Here is a 22533-nt window from a genome sequence, read left to right as displayed (position 1 = left end):
TCTAGCAGCTTTAATTTCTTTCTCTGAAACTAATTGAGAGTTTCCTTGGCTGTGTGTTTGGGATCATTGTCTTGCTGAACGCTCAACCCTCATTTCATCTTCTTCCTCCTGGTAGATGGCAGCAGATTTTTATCAAGAATATCTCCGTACATTTGTCCATTTATCCTTCCTTCAATTATATGAAGTTTGCCAGTGTTGTACGCTGAAAAATAGCCCAACACCATGATGTTCCCATCTTCAAACTTCACTGTTAGTGTGGTGTTTTTGGGGTGATATGCTGTGCCTTTTGGCCTCCAAACATGGTGTGTAATATGGCATCCAAAGCGTTCAATGTTGGTCTCATCTGACCAGACTATACTCTCCCAGTATTTCACAAGCTTGTCTAAATGTTGTTGAGGAAACTTTAAACACTCTTGAACATGCTTTTTGTTCAGCAATGGAGTCTTCATGGTGAGCGTGTATACAGTCCATGGAGGTTGAGTGCATTACTTATAGTTTTCTTTGAAACAATTGTACCTGCTGTTTCCAGATCTTTCTGTAGCTCTTCACAGGTGGTCCTTGGCTCTTGGACAACTCTTCTGATAATTCTTTTCACTCCTGTGTCTGAAATCTTGCGGGGAGCACCTTATCGTGGCCAGTCTATGGTGAAATTATGTTCTTTCCACCAGGGCTGTGGAGTCAGTAAGCCAAACCTCCGACTCCTCAATTTCCCTGACTTCCGACTCCTACTCCATAGCACTGCCTCACTACTGAGCATGTACAACAGTGCAGCACAGATTCATCTCAACTAAAAGCCTAGATCCTTAGATCAGGAATAGAGCAGACATTTATAGGACATTTCATAACATTCCCAAATTCTTATGAAAAAATACTACTGTACCCAATTTATTATATATTTTCGGAGTCTGAGTAGGTTAATTTTATTCCGACTCGACCAAAATGGACGCCAGCTCGACTCCACAGCCCTGCTTTTCACTTCCGGATTGTGGCTCCAGCAGTGTTCACTGAAACATTCAGTAGTTTATAAATTCTTCTGCAACCAATGGCATCAGTATGTTTAGCAATAATAAGGTTGTGAAGGTCTTGAGAAAGCTCACTGGTTTTACTCATCATGAGATGTTTCCTGTGTGGCACCTTGATAATGAGACACCTCAGTTGAACTAGTTGATATTATTTTTCACTAAGTGGCAGGACTGTTTACTAATAACTGATAGATTTCATCTGGTGTCATGTCTTTCCATGGCTTTTTGCATCTCTCTTCCTTAATGTTTTCAATGCTTTTTCCCTGTGTCATTTCTCATTATTACCCATAACTTAATTTATGAACATTTTTGGTTTGATTTATTTGCCTGTGTGGATTGGATGGACTGTTACAAACATCTGGTGAGAATTTCATGTTAATAGCACCTTTAGAAATATATTTACTTAGAAAATTGGTGATGTGTTCAATACTTATTTCACCGGATTTATATAATGTGTGTGGTATGTATATAATGTGTAGGTGATGTATCACATGCATATAATGTGTTAGTGGTTTGTAAATAATGTGTACATGATGTGTGTACTACGTGTTTACAATGTGTGAATAATGTGTGTGTGGTTTGTGTATACACAACATATACACATTACATACAAACCACATACAGTACATGGCATGTGTGTGATGTATGTACCTCATGAATATAATGTGTAAGTGTTGCGTAGAACACACATCACTTGCACATTATATGCATGCGATATACACATGACTCACCCATTATATACAAATCACATACACGGCACTCACACTTCAATCACACATTATATACATACCACACACATCACTCACACATTATATGCATGTGGTAGAAACATCACTCACACATTATATACACTTATTTACAAACCACACAAACTTCACTCACACATCTGCATGCAATACATCATCTACACATTATTTACATTCTACATTCCTCACTCACACATTATAAACACATCACGTAGACATTATATAGAATCTATATACATAGCATTCACACATTAAATACATCACACTCACACATACTTAATTCACACATTATATACATACCACACACATCACTTATACATTATACACATGCGATACATCACTCACACACATTATATGCATGCGGTACATACATCACTCAAACATTATAGAACACACATCATGTACACATTATATATAAACCACACACATGGCACTCACACATTAAATGTGTCACACACACATACTTCACTCACACATTATATTCATGTGGTGTCATGCACAGTGTAGGAAAGGCAAAGTGCAACACGAAGGGATGAGGGAAGGGAGGCTAGACACTAGGGAAAGGGGGAGTGGAGACCTCCTAGGCTGATCTAATATCACCCTGTATCCCCTACTTTCCCTGTATCTCCCTAGAGCTAGGCCCTGGATAGGGAAGGAAGGGGGGGGGGGTGAGCACTGGTCAGTCCCCACTAAAGACCACAAGGGACACAAACACAGGGGGAAGCAGCTTAGCTTGAGCTGACTTCAGAGAGATTTCACCAAACGTCCTCCAAGCACCAGAGAGGAAGTAAGCTGACTGCAATAGCTCCAAGCCTTCACAAGGGAACATGTGAATATCACCAACGCCTCCCTGTAGCAAACAAAGTATTTAACCCCTTAACAACCTTGGGATTTTCCATTTTTGTGTTTTCGTTTTTTGCTCCCCTTCTTTCCAGAGCCATAGCCTTTTTATTTTTCAGTAAATATGGTCATGTGAGGGCTTATTTTTTGCAGGACAAGTTGTACTTTTAAACGCCATCACTGGTTTTAACATATCGTGTACTGGAAATGGGGAAAAAAAATCCAAGTGCAGTGAAATTGCAAAAAAAATGCAATTCCACAGTTGTTTTGGGTTTTTTTTTTTTCACCACGTTCACTGAATGCTAAAACTGACCTGCCATTATTATTCTCCAGGTCATTACGAGTTCGTAGACACCAAACATGTATAGGTTCTTTTTTATTTAAGTAATTAAAAAAATCCAAAGTTTGCTTAAAAAAAAAAAGGTGAGGGCTTATTTTTGCGGGTCGCGCTGACGTTTTTATTGATATCATTTTGGGGTAGATCCGATGTTTTGATCGCCCGTTATTGCATTTTATTTCAATGTTGCGACGACCAAAAAAACGTAATTCAGGTGTTTAGAATTTTTTTCTCGTTGCGAAGTTTACCGATCTGATTAATTCTTTTTTTATATAGAAAGATTGGGAGATTCTGAATGTGACGATACCAAATATGTGTATGTGGGGTTTTTTTTTTATATATTTTATTTTGAATGTAGTGAAAGGTGGGTGATTTTAACTTTTATATTTTTTTTTTATTTTTTTTTTTATATTTAAAAAAATTTTTTTTTACACTTTCTGCTTGCTTCAATAGTCTCCTTAGGAGACTAGAAGCTGCAGTTGTCAGATCGCCTTTGCTACATACTAGCGATGAGCAGATCGCATGTATGCAGTAGAAATGCTCACATGCTATGAGCGCCGACCACTGGGTGGCGCTCATAGCAATCAAGACATGACAACCACAGGCGTCTGCTGCAGACCCCGGGCTGTCATGCCCACCCATCGGTGACCCGCGATCATGTGATGGGGTCACTGATGGGCGGGGCTAATGCCGCACTTCCGGTGCGGCGCTGTTAAATACCACTGTCAGAGATTGACAGCGGCATTGAACTGGTTAACAGCCACGGGTGGATCGCAATTCTACCAGCCGCTGCTGCGGGCACATGTCAGCTGTAAGAATCAGCTGACATGTGCCCGGTTCAGTGCGGGCTCAGCGCCGGAGCCCGTGCTGAACCGGGGGTGATGATCTGGGGCGTACTAATACGCCCCAGGTCAGAAAGGGGTTAAACACCCAGTCCAGGGTGCCCATCAGAGAGGGGGGAGGTAGCCGCTGGGTCCTAAAGTAAAACTTATTTAAGAAGGCATCTGTAATGCCAAACAAACAGATCTTCTGCAGCCAACTGCCGAGCGACTGTCTGTCACACACCCATGACATGTGGTCAGAGCAAGAACCGCTGCCTGATGAGATTTGTTAATTCTAAGAAGTTTTAATCTACCCATATTCCAGGGTCTGGAGATGGTAGCAAAGTTGCCCCTTGGTTTTATATTTATTTCACATGCATCATTCTGTCAAAAACTGTATTGAGCAGTGTTTTATTTGTGTTTGAGTAAGAAGCCACAAGGTAAAACCTTTATCAAATTTCCAGCTCTAAATTGTGTGGGACAGAGGTCTACTGATGAGGATTTCAATAAATTGTTGTCATATAGCTATGCCAATTTTACACTGTACCATCTTGTCTATTAATCAATTGTTACATGCAAGCCAATCCATAGTAATTTAACCCCTTCACCTTTGAACAAATTTCCGTTTTTCACTTTTTTTTCCCCTTCCAAGAGCCATAACTTTTTTATTTTTCCAGCCCTATAGCCATATGAGGGCTTGTTATTTGCGGGACAAGTTGTACTTTTGAATGACACCATTCATTCTGCCACATAGCGTACTGAAAAAATTCCTAATGTGGTTAAATTGCAAAAAAAAGTCCAATTCCACATGTTTGTTTTTTTTTATTTTATTTTAATTTATCATATTCAATATATGGTAAAACTAACCTGGCAATATGATTCCTCAGGTCAACATGAGTACGCAGATACCAAACATGTATAGGTGAAATAAAAATTCAGAAATTAAAAAAAATAAAATAAAAAAAATTCAGTTTTGTCACCGTACCTGTAATGTTCTAATTTTTCGGGATCTGGAGCTTGGTGAGGGCTAATTTTTTGTGCACTGAGCTACTGAGCTCACGTTTTTACTTGTACAATTTTCTCGTTACACCGTTTACCAATCAGATGAATTTATTTTAGATTTTGATAGATCGGACATTTCTGAACATACCGATAAGTTGTTGTTCTTTTGTTAGTTTTTTTTTATTTTATTTTTAATGGGCAAAAAGGGGGGTGAATTGAACTTTTGTGTTTTTGTTTTTTTTTGTTTTGTTTTGTTTTTTTTTTACTGTATTTAATAGTCATCTTACGGCCCCGTCATACTTAGCGACGCTACAGCGATCCCGACAATGATACGACCTGTCAGGGATCGTTGCTGCATCGCTATGTGATCGCTGGTGAGATGTCAAACAGGCAGGCTCACCAGCGATCAGGGGAGCAGCGACATCGTGGAAAGAATCTTTCCACGATGTCCTGCTCCTGGTTACCAGCCTGCTGAAGCAGGAGCAGGCTGGTAACCATGATAAACAGCGCGTTACTAGGGGCACACGCGCACTTAGAAACCCGCTGTTTATCATGGTTACCACTCTGCTACGGTGAGCGGGAGGTTACCTCTCACCGTAGCAGAGTGGTAATCATGATAAACAGCGGGTTACTAAGTGCGTGTGCGACATCGCTGGTGAGGTCGCTGTTGCGTCACCAAAACCGTGACTCCACTAGCGATCTCGCTATGTGAGACGGGGGCTTTAGGAGACTTGAAGCTGCGATTGTTCGATCGCCTGTTCTACACAAAGCAGGTGGCAAAAATCATGATCTCCTATGAACGCTGGCCACGGGCCGGCGTTCACAGCAGAATCGTGGTGACAGGCACGGGAATCATCCGCAGACACCCGGCTGTCATGGCAATATGATCACATGACAGGGGCGCTGATGGGCGGAATCGATTACATGCTTCCTCTCTGCTTGTGTTAAGTGATTGACAGCGGCATTTAACTGGTTAACAGCCACGCATGGATCTTGAATCCACCTGCGGATGTTATAGGCACTTGGTCACTGATTAAATCAGCCATCAAGTGCGTGGAAAGATGCGGGCTCATCTGCTGGATGGCAGGAACACGGCCAATGACATAAATATAGGTCATCGGTCGTGAAGGGGATTGCCCCTTTTCGACATGTGACATAATTGTATCTTATACATTGGCTGCAGAGACCACATGATACTCTAGAGGTGCCAGCTGTGTTAAACACCCGACATTTTTCCTGTAACAGCAGCGACCGAAGCTTTCCCTAATCGCTGCTGTTTAACAATGACACCACCATGTAATGAAAAGAAAAAAAAGGTTTTGGTACCGTGTTAGCCAGTTGAAAAAAGATTGATTAATCTGAGTGGGAGAAACAAAATAATAATCTTGTAGTTCCAATACCTTTTAATTGCTAATAAAAATAAAAGTGATGTTAGTAAGCAAATTTTCAGGACTGCATAGGGCTCTTCATCAGGCATGAAACCGTGCCTGATGAAGAGACCTAAGTAGTCTCCAAACCTTGCTTTGTAACACAGCTTAATTTATTTTTGTTAGCCATTAAAAGGTATTGGAACTACAAGAATATTATTTTGTTTCTCCCATTATGATCAATCAATTATCTTTCATCTAGCAGTATTTAAATAACACAATTGCCACGTCACACAGGAACTGGCTCCTATTGGTTTCCCGCAACATGATTGCAGGGAGACAACGAGTTTTCATGGCATCTATGGGTCACTGGAGACCTTCATTGCTGCCCTCTGTCCTGTGAAGTTCAGCCTGTGACTGAGCTTCATAGCAGAACATAATTTTAACTATACAGAACATGCGATCAAACCATTGCAGGTTTGAGTCCCCCCAAGGGAACTAAAATCTAATATAAAACAATAAAAATCATTTTTTTAAAATAGAAAATTTTGAATCAGCCCTCATTTCTCACTTTAATAAAATATATTAAAAACTAAGCATATTTCATATTGCCATGTTCGTAAAAGTCCACTCTATCAAAATATAAAATGTATTAACTCGTAAATGCCATAAGGAGGAGAAAAAATAAAAACGTCAAAACAGAAAAAAAAAGTAAACAAAAATTGTCCATTCAAGAACAGTTTTAATAACCTGTCTACACAGTCCGTCCACGCTTCTGTGAATAGAATATCATGTAATCGGCAGCACATCACTAGTTTACACAGGATGTTGTGCTGCCAAATACTATGGTCTATAAGCAATTTTAAAAATTATTGCACCCTACCAGTGAGTTTTCTGGTTTACCAGGTGTTTTTTCGGCTTGTTTAGACAGATTGATAATTGGAAATGAGTCGTTTCCCAATTATTGACCTGCTAAACTGGGCCCTTTAGGAAGCTCAACGTTGTCTAGATGCTCATTGTATACCGAAGGAATTGGGGAGAGGGGGACGGATAGAGCTGTTCATGCTGGTAACATGGATGAATCTATTGCTGTGATTAGAAACTGGTGGGTACCGTACCTGCTGGTGATTGCAGCTGACAGAGAGAAAAATGAGGGTAGGTGTTGAGGTTTTTAACTTTTAATGGGCTTTTAACTTGATTCAGTAAACTTTTATATATTTTTTATCCAGTTACTTGTGCCGGAAACGACCCTCATTTTTCTTTCGGTCATTGTATACCATTGCGTTATAGTGGTTTTCTGATATACAGTACAGACCAAAAGTTTGGACACACCTTCTCATTTAAAGATTTTTCTGTATTTTCATGACTTTGAAAATTGTACATTCACACTGAAGGCATCAAAACTATGAATTAACACATGTGGAATTATATACTTAACAAAAAAGTGTGAAACAACTGAAAATATGTCTTATATTCTAGGTTCTTCAAAGTAGTCACCTTTTGCTTTGATGACTGCTTTGCACACTCTTGGCATTCTCTTGATGAGCTTCAAGAGGTAGTCACCGGAAATAGTTTTCACTTCACAGGTGTGCCCTGTCAGGTTTAATAAGTGGGATTTCTTGCCTTATAAATGGGGTTGGGACCATCCATTGTGTTGTGCAGAAGTCAGATGGATACACAGCTGATAGTCCTACTGAATAGACTGTTAGCTGCTTTTTTCTTGCCATAATACAAATTCTAAGTAAAGAAAAACGAGTGGCCATCATTACTTTAAGAAATGAAGGTCAGTCAGTCTGAAAAATTGGGCAATCTTTGAAAGTGTCCCCAAGTGCAGTTGCAAAAACCATCAAGCGCTACAAAGAAACTGGCTTACATGAGGACCGCCCCAGGAAAGGAAGACCAAGAGTCACCTCTGCTTCTGAGGATAATTTATCTGAGTCACCAGCCTCAGAAATCGCAGGTTAACAGCAGCTCAGATTAGAGACCAGGTCAATGCCACACAGAGTTCTAGCAGCAGACACATCTCTACAACTGTTAAGAGGAGACTTTGTGCAGCAGGCCTTCATGGTAAAATAGCTGCTAGGAAACCACTGCTAAGGACAGGCAACAAGCAGAAGAGACTTGTTTGGGCTAAAGAACACAAGGAATGGACATTAGACCAGTGGAAATCTGTGCTTTGGTCTGATGAGTCCAAATTTGAGATCTTTGGTTCCAACCACCGTGTCTTTGTGCGACGCAGAAAAGGTGAACGGATGGACTCTACATGCCTGGTTCCCACCGTGAAGCATGGAGGAGGAGGTGTGATGGTGTGGGGGTGCTTTGCTTGTGACACTGTTGGGGATTTATTCAAAATTGAAGGCATACTGAACCAGCATGGCTACTACAACATCTTGCAGCGGCATGCTATTTCATCCGGTTTGCGTTTAGTTGGACCATCATTTATTTTTCAACAGGACAATGACCCCAAACACACCTCCAGGCTGTGTAAGGGCTATTTGACCAAGAGGGAGAGTGATGGGGTGCTACGCCAGATGACCTGGCCTCCACAGTCACCAGACCTGAACCCAATCGAGATGGTTTGGGGTGAGCTGGACCGCAGAGTGAAGGCAATAGGGCCAACAAGTGCTAAGCATCTCTGGGAACTCCTTCAAGATTGTTGGAAGACCATTTCCGGTGACTACCTCTGAAGCTCATCAAGAGAATGCCAAGAATGTGCAAAGCAGTCATCAAAGCAAAAGGTGGCTACTTTGAAGAACCTGGAATATAAGACATATTTTCAGTTGTTTCAAACTTTTTTGTTAAGTATATAATTCCACATGTGTTAATTCATAGTTTTGATGCCTTCAGTGTGAATGTACAATTTTAATAGTCCTGAAAATACAGAAAAATCTTTAAATGAGAAGGCGTGTCCAAACTTTTGGTCTGTACTGTACATTTATCACCTATCCACGAGGTAGATGATTGTCAGATCGCTGGGGTGTCTTAACACTAGGACCTCTATTGATCATGAAAACATATCTCCTGATCCACCGTTGTTTCTCATGGAGGTTGGGACTGATTGGGGCAACATTACCATTCATGACCACTGCTGCTCCCATAATGTCTATAGGACGGATAGATGGAATTTCCTGAAAGGAAGCCCTAGGTTACATCTCTGATGGCTTCACTTGACTACTAAACTTTCTTCCAAAGTCTTATGATTGGCTGATAAAAACCAAGGAGAAACATAAAATTTGGCAAACGCATTTCTGCAACACTAACACTTAATCCTACGCCTGATGAAAAGCTTGATCGTAAAATACTAATGTACTTTGGATATATCACCCCTCTGGGTTATTGTGTTTCCATATATAAATAGTTTAATATGATCGGAGACAGGTCCGCGCACATGACTTTGTCATCCTTTTGCCTGTGTGATGGCGGCCAGCAGTTGTACACTGGATTCGGAGTGTGCAGTGTGTCATCGCATCAGACTTGGCACCGGCTCGTACTGCACTAACATAACAAGCGGTTTGTTCCCTGGGGAAACTCTGCTATGAGCTAACATTGCTTTCATAGGCTGTACCCGACCAGATTAAGAGGCATTAGCACTCGTTGGCCTGGGGCCATAACATTTCAGGATATTTTGAAAGATCCTGGTATCTGGTTAACAGCATGCTGGTGACTGTGCCACCTGAGCGCCTTCCATTCACCTGCTGGAGGGTGGAGATCTGGTATCTGTTTGTAAGTTGCTTAGACTTCTAAAATGTTATACAAATGCAGAAGGTAAAAAAAAATCCCACAAAAGTCAATAGTAAGAGTCAGCTAAGGCTACAACGCGGACTCACAAGAGAAAAGTGCTGAAACCTGAGAGCAATTCAAAGCAAATGCACTTGTCAATGTAAATGTGACCTAATCATCATCCCCGGGATTGTGCCGAGTGCTCTATGGATCCCGACTCTTCAGTGATTATCTACCTGGAGACAGAGTCTTGCATCAGGTGATAGACACGCACCATCAAACATCACTATCATAACATATCTGATCTTCCCTCTTATTTTTGGAGGGTTCGTGTTATGCACACGCCCGGGCTAAGCGGCGTGTGCGTGTGATTGGTAGTGATTCCACTGGACCGTGCCGGAGAGTGAATGCCTGGAGGGGCGTGACTAAGTATTCACCCGATCCGACCAGGGTCGCACGACGGCATACGACGCCAGTGCACCAAGGAGGAACCGAGCAGAGGGACCAGGTGCTTCTCCAGGACAGACCCCGGACACGGCTGTTGACCCACACAGGGGAATACAGGAACAGGCTGGTAGGCTGGCACACAGACTGGAGGGTATAGGCAGGCACGACTGGTATGCAGGCAGGCGGGTATGCAGGCAGGGGGGTAAAGGCAAGCACAGCTAGAGTGCAGACAGGGAGGCACTAGCAGGTAGGAACACAGGCGGGATAGGACCCAGTACACACCGGGACTCAGGAACAATACAGGCAGAGGGTTACAGGCAAGCACAGCTAGAGTGCAGACAAGGCTGAGCAGGGAGGACAGGGCTCTGTTCACACGGAACAGACAGGAAGGGAAAGACAGAGCCAGATACTCACACAGTACTTGCAGAGACAACAAGCAGGAGTTAGGTACGAGTTCAGACTCTGCAGAAAAAGGAAGGGAACGGACATAGAGGCAAAACAGGTAAAGGACAGGAGAGAGTTCAGACTGGAACTGAGTGTACGGAGGAGACCGACACTGCAGAGGGATACAGGAGCGGGTCTGGGAATACGGCCCCCAGAGAGGCGGAACGAACAGGCAAGGAGCGTGTTCAGACAGGACAGACCAGACGCAGGAGCGGGTCTAGGAAATCGGCCACTAGAAGGCGGAACGAACAGGCAAGGAGCGTGTTCAGACAGGACAGACCAGACACAGGAGCGGGTCTAGGAAATCGGCCACTAGAAGGCGAGAGGAACAGGCTAGGAGCGTGTTCAGACAGGACAGACAAGAGAACACAGAAAGGAGTCAGTTCAGACACGGGAGCTGATACCGCAAAGCAGGAGACATACAGGACTCAGTTCAGACACGGGAGCTGATACCGCAAAGCAGGAGACATACAGGACTCAGTTCAGACACGGGAGCTGATACCGCAAAGCAGGAGACATACAGGACACAGTTCAGACACGGGAGCTGATACCGCAAAGCAGGAGACATACAGGACTCAGTTCAGACACGGGAACTGATACAAAAAGCAGGAGACAAGAGACGGGACCTGGCACCTTCAGAGTGCAAGCACACACTGAAGGAAACACTATGCTCAGGCAGGGATAGAAGGGAGCTGCTGAGCTATATACCAAGTGACAGACAGCAATAGGCTGAGGACGCACAAGGGGTGTGACCCACAGCAGGTACAAAAGGCAGGAAGTGATCGGGCGCCGCCCTTAAGCAGCAGAAACAGACACAAACAGACAGCATGGAGGGAAGCCAGAGAGACATTCTGGACAGGAGATCAAGTGCGCCCTCTTGCACAGTGGGAGATGGACCACCATGCAAGGACGCCGCCAGGTATGTTACAGTTCGGATTCGGTCCCAGGGGTCATGAATGCTGCGGAATTGTGAGCTGAGAATCCACTGCATTTTGAAATAGTCACGCTGTGAATAAGAGTTTATAGGAGAGATAATCTGCAGCTGAAATGGACCAGCATTCCCTCCAAGCCCAAACTCTGCAGCATATCAGTCTTTGCTTGGATTTCAGCCTTAAAATCAGAGGAAATATTGCAGCGTTTCTGCAGCTAAAAAACCACAGCAAAATTTGCAACTTTTTTTCCACTTCGAGACGTTGGCAGCCGAATATCCAGTGGGAATCTATCCATAATGTTGTAGTTCATGGTACCTGTACTGGGTGAGTATCTGTGGTAGACACTGACAGTGAAGGGCCCCTGTGCAGGACTGGTCCGAAAACATCAGGCCAACCTGCGTATACACTGCACATTTACTTGCATATTCACATTAGATACACATCTATAAAATAAGCACTTCCTGATACATTACTTGTGCCTTTTCACATTGCGCCTATATATACGTAATGCTAAGCTGCACACAAGCGTATATAAAATACATACATATGCACTGACATTGTTATGCGATTGTTCAGACAAAACCTGGCATAAAAACAAAATGAGCAAATATCCTGTAGTAAATACATAAATAAAAAGTAATAGTACACGAAAATAACATAGGGTACTTATTTGACAGTGTTTTGATCAAAAAAGCATAAGAGCAATCCCACCACGACAAGGTGACCCAATCGGGATGGTCCCTAACTCTAGTGCCAACAGGCCTCAAAATAGACAGGGCAGAGCAGGACCTAGACCTGACCGCTCTGTACCTGCCCATGGAAAGCTATATGGACAAGATGCACAACCCAAAATGGGGGAGCCATACCCCTGTATATAAAAAGTACAAAAAACTAAAGCAAAACCAAAGAAATGAGCTGGAACACATATTAGTATAAGTGCAATGTGTAGGTGCACATTCACACTGTGGCAATTTAACAGACAAAACCTAAAATAAAAACAAAATAAATACCCTGTAGTAATTAAATAAATAGTAATAGTACATGTAAATAATATGGGGTACCTGGGTGACACTATTTTGATCAAAAGAGCGTAAAAGCCATCCCACTGCGACAAGGTGACCCCATCAAGATGACCCTTACTCTTGTAGTTCACCTCACTAAATGTCAGCAGACCTCAAAATAGACAGGAGCAGAGGAGGACCCAGACTTGAGTGTTTTGCACCTTCCTGTGGACTTCAGTGACTCAATGTGACCACCCATTAATGCTAGGACTACAGGGGGATCGTGACAAAGTTCACATTGAGTCACTGAGATTATAGTAATTGTTTTTCGTTATGTTTTAGTAATTTTAAAGGGAATAAAAATCTCTGACTTCTTTTCTTTTTCCCATAATACTCATTAGAATAAGACCGGTTGCTGCTAAGAGGGAAACATTTAAAAATAAATATGTAGAATGTCCTTGAAATTTAGGGACAAGGAATATTTGATGTTTGAAGAGTTTCTTCAGAATCTCAATTTCATGAGGTCAGACAAGGTGCGGGAACCAGGAAAGTCAGTCTGTCAGATACGTCAAGTCTTTTGGTTGTAAAAATTGTGAAATTGAAATCAATAGAGAGCAAAGAGTGATGCAATAAAATAAGTAAATTGATCTATTTCTGGAGTGAGAGTTTAGATTTGAAAGGAAATTGTTTTCAAAGTATATGATAGCAAGGGAAAGGCAAAAGGAATAGAGTAATAAATGGTATTTTGCACGTATTGAAGCATCAGGCTAAAAGGTGGGTTCACGCAGGGCCAACCTAAGGGCCAGTTTGGACTATACAATCTGCGTCCAAAAAATCTGCGACCGTTGATCAGCTATGTGTTGTCATTCGTCTGGATTTAAACCCTTCAGCCTGTGCTTTGTAGTCTGCTTCTGTTTCTGCTGTGCCACAGCAGATATACCTTTTTTCCGGGTGTTTAGGTTTATCTCTGCTTCAATCTTTTCAGGTTAACAGGTGTTTTCATTTACTCATTTGTCTGCCCAATCACCTTGTGGATGTAGCTTTATATACTTTATCCTTGCTGGTATTTCCTCATGGTGATGGTCTCATTTGGATGTCCAGCCATACTGCTGTACTGTAGTTTAAGCCAGTCAGTGAAAGACCAGCTAGGGTTTATCTCTGATATTTATGTTCTATACCCTGCACCTATCTTCTGTTCTGGATCTCTTTCTATTTTAGCACACGTTCCCTTCTGTAGGTAATTTGCACTCTGCTCTGCCCTGCGGTTCTTTAGGAGGAAGATGAAGCGCTCGACGGCCGTTCAGACACCATAGGTCCAAGTTGCCATCATCTAGTCTGTGGTTAGGACTATCTCAGCTCACACAGGAACCATGAGAGACCGCGGGGTCAGGATCTCAAGTCTGTACAGGATCCAACAGGGTCAGTTGCAGTTTTTAGTGTGTTATCTGTTTTCCTAAGTGAGTTTCTACACTATTATAACACATGTTTGCAGCCGATCGTTGGTCATTTAATGGCTTGTATAGCAGGTAATCCGCTCTTACAATGCACACAGAATAATCAGTAATAGATTATTAGATGTGCTGTCGAGAATGATGGCTTTTTTTTTAAACTGCCAAAATATTAATTCACCATAAGAACGAGCGTGAGGGACTGTGGGAGCCATACTGTCTGTGAGGCCATAATACTGTGTGAGTGATTGTGGGGGCCATCATATCTTGTGAGGGGGGTTGCTGGAGGCTGTGGGAGCATGTTACTCTGCTGGGGCACTGTGAAGGCATCATTCTGTGCCTGTGGAAGGGTATTGTGGAGGATTTTGCTGTGGGTGCATCATACCGTATATTGGGACATTTTTAGGGGCATCACACATAGTGTATGATAACACTAAAGGGCTTCACTATGAGCTAAATTACCATGTTCGTTCCGCAATTCATGTCCTTCTCCCTGTCTTTAAATGTTGAGAGATATGCTCTTCTGTGGCAAGTCTATGCTCAGTAACCCTGCATACTCTTGCTTATTTTTTGGGGGGGGAGGGAGATGAAGAGTGGGGCGTGCAATTAGGACTTTTATTGTGCCTTCAGTCTGATAGATAATAGTAATCTACTTGGAAAATAAGAGGCTTCCCTTACCTACTGGCCTCCATGCAGTTGCACTAATGGTACGTCCTCCCCTGGCTTAGTAGATTTTTAGATGAATGAAGCTGCGGATTGACGAACCCTACACGAAACACTGATAGTGCGTGTTGGTCAGTAGAGGTCTTGTTGAAATAATTATCTTGTGGGAAGCCCCCTTTAAATTTGCATAATATAGAATTGCTGAAATGACAGCTCCCCTACTCCGTTATATAAGTTGTTGATGCAGCTGGAATCCAATTCAAGGCTTCAAGCGATTTTCTGAGCGCAACATGAATTCAAGCAGTCACTCTGTGTCTACAAATTGCCAAATCTTGACAGTGTGTAATATGCCCACTGTCAGGATTTCCCTCTGTTTCCAGCTCAATCGGGCGCTCATGTGACAACAAGTATACGATTTGCATTCTTTCAGGTCACGTTCTGACTTGCTTCTCTTAATAGAAAATGGAGGGGACACAAAGCGCAATAGGGTCTTATCTGAGGTAGCAAAATAATGTTAGGTGAAAGAGGGAACTGCGCACCTCCATCTCAAATGAAGGATTTGAGATGGATCAGCTGCTGCAGCACCCACAGAACGGAGTTCCCGTTGTACTGAATTAGAGGTGGGAGAATGACCATGGCAATAGATTCCATACTGTGGTTCTCCTGAAGAAGTAGTTGGTCCAACTTCAAAACGCATAGAGGATAAACTGCTTTAACCTATATTGTTACTTTCGGGTTTCTTGGCATCCATATCGGGAGCGTAGACTACGACCCTCATTCTCCCACTGCTTCTCTTAATAGAACATAAAGCGAAACAAGAAAAGTTGCTAATCATTTTTTGACCTCCAGAATGCAAATCGTGTAGTTGTGGTCACGTGATCACCTGCTTGAGCCGGAAATAGAGTGGAGTTCTGACTGTGTGCATATTGCACACAAGCAGGATTTGGCAATCTGCAGTCCCATAGAGCGACGGCAGAAATGTATTTTGAGCCCAGAAAATCGATTTAATAGGAGAACTAATAGTCGGTGCAAACTGTGCCACTAGCCTTGTACATGTCAGCCGCTTACGGACAGACACACTTTGCTGTTTTTAGATTTCCATTATTGGGACAAGTTTTACTATAGCATTCCATCATAAGGACAACATCTGTAAGGAATTTGTATGTTCTCCCCGTGTTTCCGTGGGTTTCCTCTGGGTTCTCCGGTTTCCTCCCACACTCCAAAGACATACTGATAGGGACTCTAGATGAGCCTCAATGGGGGCAGTGCTGATTAATGTCTGTAAATTGTCTGAATTGTAAAGCGCTGCGAAATATGTTGGCGCTTTATAAATAAAAAGATTATTATTATTATTATTATTATTATTACTAGTAAATGCAATTTTTAAGCAATTTTAGAGCATTTACTTTCAATATAGCAAAGATGTGCATAATCTTGATGCATATTCAGGACAATGAAGTTTTGCTTTCTCCTGACGATTTCTGAAAATTGAGACCCGATTCATCAAAGCTTTCATGATAGCATTCTGGAGTAAAAGTTTTAAAAAGTTGCAAAATGTAGGCGCAGCTAGGAGTGGTTAAAAATTTTTTGCGACTTTTGACATTTTCACTCCAGTTTCTCCAAGCTCTGACAAAATGGGTAGAACTGGGGCACGTGGGGGGAGGGGCGGGACCCCATAGCTTGTTTAATTCATCAGTACACCAGAAATCTCACTCCAGTACCTGACTGTAGAGTGAGACTTCTGACGTGGCGCAAGGAGGCGCAGGCCACTCGTCAGACGCTCCAGATTCAGGAAGAGGCGTCCACGTCTTCATGAATCCGGAACGTCTGACTCCACCATGCCCCCTCATCAACCCCGGTCTTTATGCATCTGGCCATTAGTTTGTAAGAGGAAAAAGAGCCAAGAGGAAGGATACCTTTCCAACTATTATTGAGTCTTGTGTTACTTATACATGGGGGTGGCTAATTATTTACATTTTATGGTAAACTTCCATTATATTATTGTACCTCTAGTTGTATTTGTATTTATAGATTGTATTCCTTTTTATTTGTGTTGTATTTGCACAATATTGTATTTGCCTTTCTTGCAGCCACCTGGCACTGGTTGCTTGTTAGTTCCAATATGTATTGCTTCTTTGTCTTGCGTTTTTTTTTTTTTACTACTAATGCATATATTGCAATATTTGGTATTCAGGTATTGTAGCTAATATAGAAACACCTGTTTGGGAAGTAATGATAGTGCTTTGTGTGAATGAACTGTATGGATCCAGTCTGAATAACCTTGAGTTTTACCAGTGCTGCCGGCTCCTTCATTCCTATAACATGGTGATGTTGTTATAAGGTGTTAATAATAATTACATTAATTATCATTTTTCTAGTCTCCTCTAAATCTTACCAAATGTCTCTGCTACTTTCCTGCAGCTGTCCTCTGATCACTGTAATATGATTTTATAATCCTGGCTCCTTCTTTGGCATTCATCAATGTATCCAACTTTACAGACAGATGTGTTGATTCAAGGCCTGGCATTATTAATTGCCCAATTTATTAACCCACCTAATTTCTTTCTTCCGAAGAAGGAGAAACGGCATTAAGTCTGTTTTTTCTGGATCTTTTTCCGTCCCCCTCCCACAGTTTAATGTCTAAATCCAAATTCATAAAGGGACTACGATCTGGTTGTGTTGAGCTATGGGATTCATAGAGCTTTCCCCACAAGCCCCTTTAATCAGAATTACACTGTCATTAATATTCATAAAGCCAGCAGGAACTCTCATGGACCGAGAGAAAACTCCTTGCACCTCCTCCCTCTCAGCCCACAGCTTTATTAAAAGCATCTTAAAAAATTAATGGAGTCGAGAAAGTTAGCAAGAAGTAGTGTTAACGGAAGGAGGGGGGGGTACCCGTGTCTTAGTGAGGCGCGTTGCCTTGAGATGTGCTGCTGGTTGGCCACTCGCAGTGAAGGATATGGGCGGTCATTTAACAGGATTTACATGCATCGGCACATCAAATTTCAAGTCGAATAATAAGCAGCTTTCCAAAGTAATTAAACTTACAGTGTACAAGAGAAGAATGAGAAAACAAGACAATGACATTGAAGGATGCTGCAAATGTGACTGACATCCCAAATGGGCGATAGGAAAATCAGTCTTGTCCAAGGCAAGAAAGTTAATAGTGGCACGCTACTTTTATTCTGCCCCTGACCAGGTCAAGAAAGTCGGAGCATACAACATATTTACCATGATTAAGACATTTTGGTAGCAACGCGTTGGAATAGACGCTGTTTTATAATGTTCAGTAAATAAGTAAGTCTACTAACAGCGCTGGAAATCTTCTCATCTACGTCCTTATCACACATGCTCATGTATCCATGCACCTATTACCAGGATGACATTGTAAGATCAGTGAGAGAGTTGCCAACTTGATTTTTTATTGTTTATGGACAGCTAGTAAAAAAAAATATCACATACAGACAATATTTTTTACAGACACAATGGAAAACCATAATACATCATTATGATTATTCTGACTCCATAACTAGGCTGGAGTGTGGGGCACTTGAGACATCGTTTCTTAGCTGTCTCTATGTACCAGTACTCATACAAAGAGATTTCATCACATAGCTTGACTCTACTGCAGAGACACGTATGAAAATACCAGAACGTTTATTTTAAAGCCAAATTCTTGTAATTATGCAGAATTACGGTAAGTAAAAGACTATTCTGAACCAGAGATGCCAAGACATGAGCTTCTAACATGGCTGACATATTCAGAATGAGGAATAAGGGAGGGGTTACAGACATTACAGCTGAAAAGGCAGACTGGGAGAGAGGGAGGACAAACTTTTAAAAGGCAAACCTTATTGCATAGTAACACAACAATACAATACACTACAATACTGTATGATTCCAAAATCATGGCACATGACACTCCCCGTCTGAAATCTTTATATTTCACGATAATCCAATCTTGACACTATGTGCTTCAACGATGTTCACCCCCATTCTTGGAACCTGAAAGACAAAAGTAAACATGCAACAATAAACTATAAACAACTGTAAAGTCCAAATACATTGTTGGTGGTTTCTCAACAGTAAGATGTCCAAATTCCAATGGAAACCTATCTTCGGATTGGGAAAGCCTTAACATGCAAACACTTTCACAAACCCAATAAACCGAATGGTGAAAGTTTTAATTTCAAACACAGCGAAATAAAACTCATGTTGAACTGCCTTTCATTACTTTAACGTCCACCTATCGAGTCATCTCATTGTCACTAGACATAACCTTGGTGATAAGACCCATTTGGCAGTTATCACGTAGTGACAAGGGACTGTGGGCACCTACCAGATCCCTCAAACTAAGGGTGCTCTAGGCTATCCCTGCCCCAGGATTACCCCAGATGGTGGAGACGCCGAGGTCTCGTACCTTGCTATGCTCTCATCTTACACGTATTTGTTCCCTACCCCACCCAGGGAGGTGTGAGGCCAAAGTGGGAAGGCAAACACTAACCGGATAGACAAGGGTAAACAGACATATAAATGAAAACTACAATTATACAAATACACTCAAAAACAACAGAGTGGGAAACCGCAGAAGAATAGGAAGGAAGAAACCAAATGAGAGAGGATAAGGATAAACATGCAAATCAACTTAGCAACACTCAACAATCTTCAGAAAAATTCTTCAATTGCCTACTCCAAACACTGAACTCTCTCCTTAAACTCCAAACCAGGTAGTGGTAACTGTCGCTGGCAAGGTCAGAAGCAAGGAGGAGTGTTATTATACCTACTGGGAGTAACCAACTCAGAACAGTTGATATAACCCAAGATAGAGAACTTCAGGAGTTCAACTAAGCAGTTTATCCCTTGCAGCACCAGAGCAAAGAAAGCCAGAACTGCTAATAGGACGGTGAAGCTGTGCTAACTACTTCAGGTGTATGTGTCACCAGACGCTGTGATCGTCTGACCTTACTCTGTCACGGTATCCCCGTGACACTAGTCATTGCAATGAGCTTACTTATCTTTTGCAGGACATGGCGCTTATGCCTAGATGGCTACCATTTGTGACAGCCTTGTAGCAAATGCAGGTATTCAGTTTTCCAGCGGTGCCAAAACACATTATACTGGTGCTGTACCTGCTTCCACTGACGTTTATAAGTAACACTGTGATCAAAATTCCCTGGAAGGAATGCAGTAGCTCCAATCTTTTGTGTAAGAAGCATGGCCAGAATAAGAATCATAGGAGCATCTGGATCTGATGATACTGGTACCAGTTGTCTTACATTTAATATGGTGGACACTTCTGTGAAAAAGATGACCAGAACTTCATGGGTGACAGGCAGCTTGTGGTCCAGCAACATGGAATCAAGCATTCTTTGTGCAACTCCAATTATATGTTCCCACGATCCTCCCTTATGAGATGACTGTGGGGGGTTAAACACCCAATTGTACCCACTGTCTGTCAAAAAGTTGTATAGCTGTACTTGGCCAGGGAGAGGACGGAGGAGCTTTGCCTATAGCTAGCTCCTCCTTCCCATCTAGATAGAATCTCATCAACAAAACCAAAAACCTGAGCCAGACTATAGTGCTGTTACAGTTTGCACATATAGCTTTTAACACTGTGGCCATTTCACACACAAAGCCCAAGAGAAAAAAACAAAATTATCATAGACCCTACAACAAGTAAACGAGTAAATCGTAAGGGTACATGTAAATAGCATCGGCTACTTAGTTGATGCTATTTTGATCAAAAAAAGCATAAAAGCCATCCCACCATGTCACAGTGAACCCAACGGGACGTTCCCAACATCTCTAGTATTAAAAGCTTGCCATGTGTCATACGACGTCAATGTGAATAAGGGCAAAGCAGGATAGTGCCCCAAATAAGACACCCATCCATGGGAAGCTATGCCCTATCCCCTAAAAAACTGGACAAGATAGGACCGTCCCGTTGGGTACACTGTGATGTGGTGGGATAACTTTTATGCGCTTTTGATCAAAATAGCATTAACTAGGTACCCTATGTGATTTCCATGTACCCTTACTATGCTCATTTTGGTTTTTTTCTTGCGTTTTACCATAGAATCTCATCAGTAGCCGCTGTCATGTCCTATCTCAGTAATGAGGAAGTCCTCACTGAATACAGATTACCTCAGAATTGAGAATTTGGATAATCCGTGATCAATTTTGACAGAGAAAGAAGCAGATTTTTCTAACCAGATATGTTACAAAGTTGCTTAATTTCATGTGTACTATTGATTTCTGAAATTAAAATTAAAATAACGGTTACTCTTTAAGCAAAGCAGGCTGTTAATGTGCAGGGAGTTGTTATTAGCCACATTCACTCTATTGTGCCACAACTATACTATGGCATGTAAAAAAAAAACCATACAGTGGGCTGATGCAAAAGTTTGGGCACCCTTGGAGATTTGTGTGCTCAGATAACTTTGACCAAGGTTTCAGACCTTAATTAGCCTGTTAGAGTGATTGCTTGTTCACTGTCATCGTTAGGAAAGGCCAGGTGATGCAAATTTCCCAGCTTTATAAAAGCCCTCCCCTCCTCTAACCTTGTGCCAAAAAACAGCAGCCATGGGTTCTTCAAAGCAGCTGCCTAGCACTCTGAAAATACACCACGTGCAGAATTATTAGGCAAATTATTATTTTGCTCACATGATATGTTGTCCTACTCCAAGCTGCATAGGCTTGAGAGCCAACTACCAATTAAGTAAATCTGGGGATGCCCATCTCTGTAATGAGGAGGGGTGTTGACTAATGACATCAACCCCCTATATAAGGTGTGCTTAATTATTAGGCAACTTCCTTTCCTTTGGCAAAATGGGTCAGAAGAGAGATTTGACGGGCTCTGAAAAGTCCAAAATTGTGAGATGTCTTGCAGAGGGATGCAGCAGTCTTGAAATTTCCAAACTTTTGAAGCGTGATCACTGAACAATCAAGCGTTTCATGGCAAATAGCCAACAGGGTCGCAAGAAGCGTGTTGGCAAAAAGAGGCGCAAAATAACTGCCCATGAATTGAGGAAAATCAAGCGTGAAGCTGCCAAGATGCCATTCGCCACCAGTTTTGCCATATTTCAGAGCTGCAACGTTACTGGAGTACCAAAAAGCACAAGGTGTGCGATACTCGGGGACATGGCCAAGGTAAGGAAGGCTGAAAAACGACCACCTTTGAACAAGAAACATAAGATAAAATGTCAAGAATGGGCCAAGAAATATCTTAAGACTGATTTTTCAAAGGTTTTATGGACTGATGAAATGAGTGACTCTTGATGGGCCAGATGGATGGGCCAGAGGCTGGATCAGTAAAGGGCAGAGAACTCCACTCCGACTCAGACGCCAGCAAGGTGGAGGTGGGGTACTGGTATGGGCTGGTATCATCAAAGATGAACTTCTGGGACCTTTTCGGGTTGAGGATGGAGTGAAGCTCAACTCCAAGACCTGCTGCCAGTTTCTGGAAGACAACTTTTTCAAGCAGTGGTACAGGAAGAAGTCGGTATCGTTCAAGAAAAACATGATTTTCATGCAGGACAATGCTCCATCACATGCATCCAACTACTCCACAGCGTGGCTGGCCAGTGAAGGTCTAAAAGAAGAAAAAATAATGGCATGGCCCCCTTGTTCACCTGATCTGAACCCCATAGAGAACCTGTGGTCCATCATAAAATGTGAGATCTACAGGGAGGGAAAACAGTACACCTCTCGGGACAGTGTCTGGGAGGCTGTGGTGGCTGC

At 42.2% G+C, this 22533-nt stretch overlaps 1 protein-coding gene across 3 annotated transcripts in view; it reads left to right on the top strand.

Annotated features, from left to right (window-relative positions):
• MIPOL1 (mirror-image polydactyly 1) overlaps window positions 1-22533 on the top strand; it is a 381387-nt gene that overhangs the window by 74902 nt on the left and 283952 nt on the right. The window contains exon 3 of one of the 3 annotated variants that reach the window (XM_073638937.1): window positions 13953-14098. The exons of the other annotated variants lie outside the window; for them this stretch is intronic. The gene's annotated coding sequence lies outside the window, so the exon portion shown is untranslated. The remainder of the gene's footprint in view (window positions 1-13952; window positions 14099-22533) is intronic. 3 annotated transcript variants of the gene reach the window in all.

This window comes from Phyllobates terribilis, unplaced genomic scaffold, assembly GCF_046119375.1.
Source record: "Phyllobates terribilis strain yellow unplaced genomic scaffold, ASM4611937v1 Scaffold_7__3_contigs__length_470593459, whole genome shotgun sequence".
Classification (NCBI taxonomy): domain Eukaryota; kingdom Metazoa; phylum Chordata; class Amphibia; order Anura; family Dendrobatidae; genus Phyllobates; species Phyllobates terribilis.
This window is presented reverse-complemented; position numbering and strand designations above follow the sequence as displayed.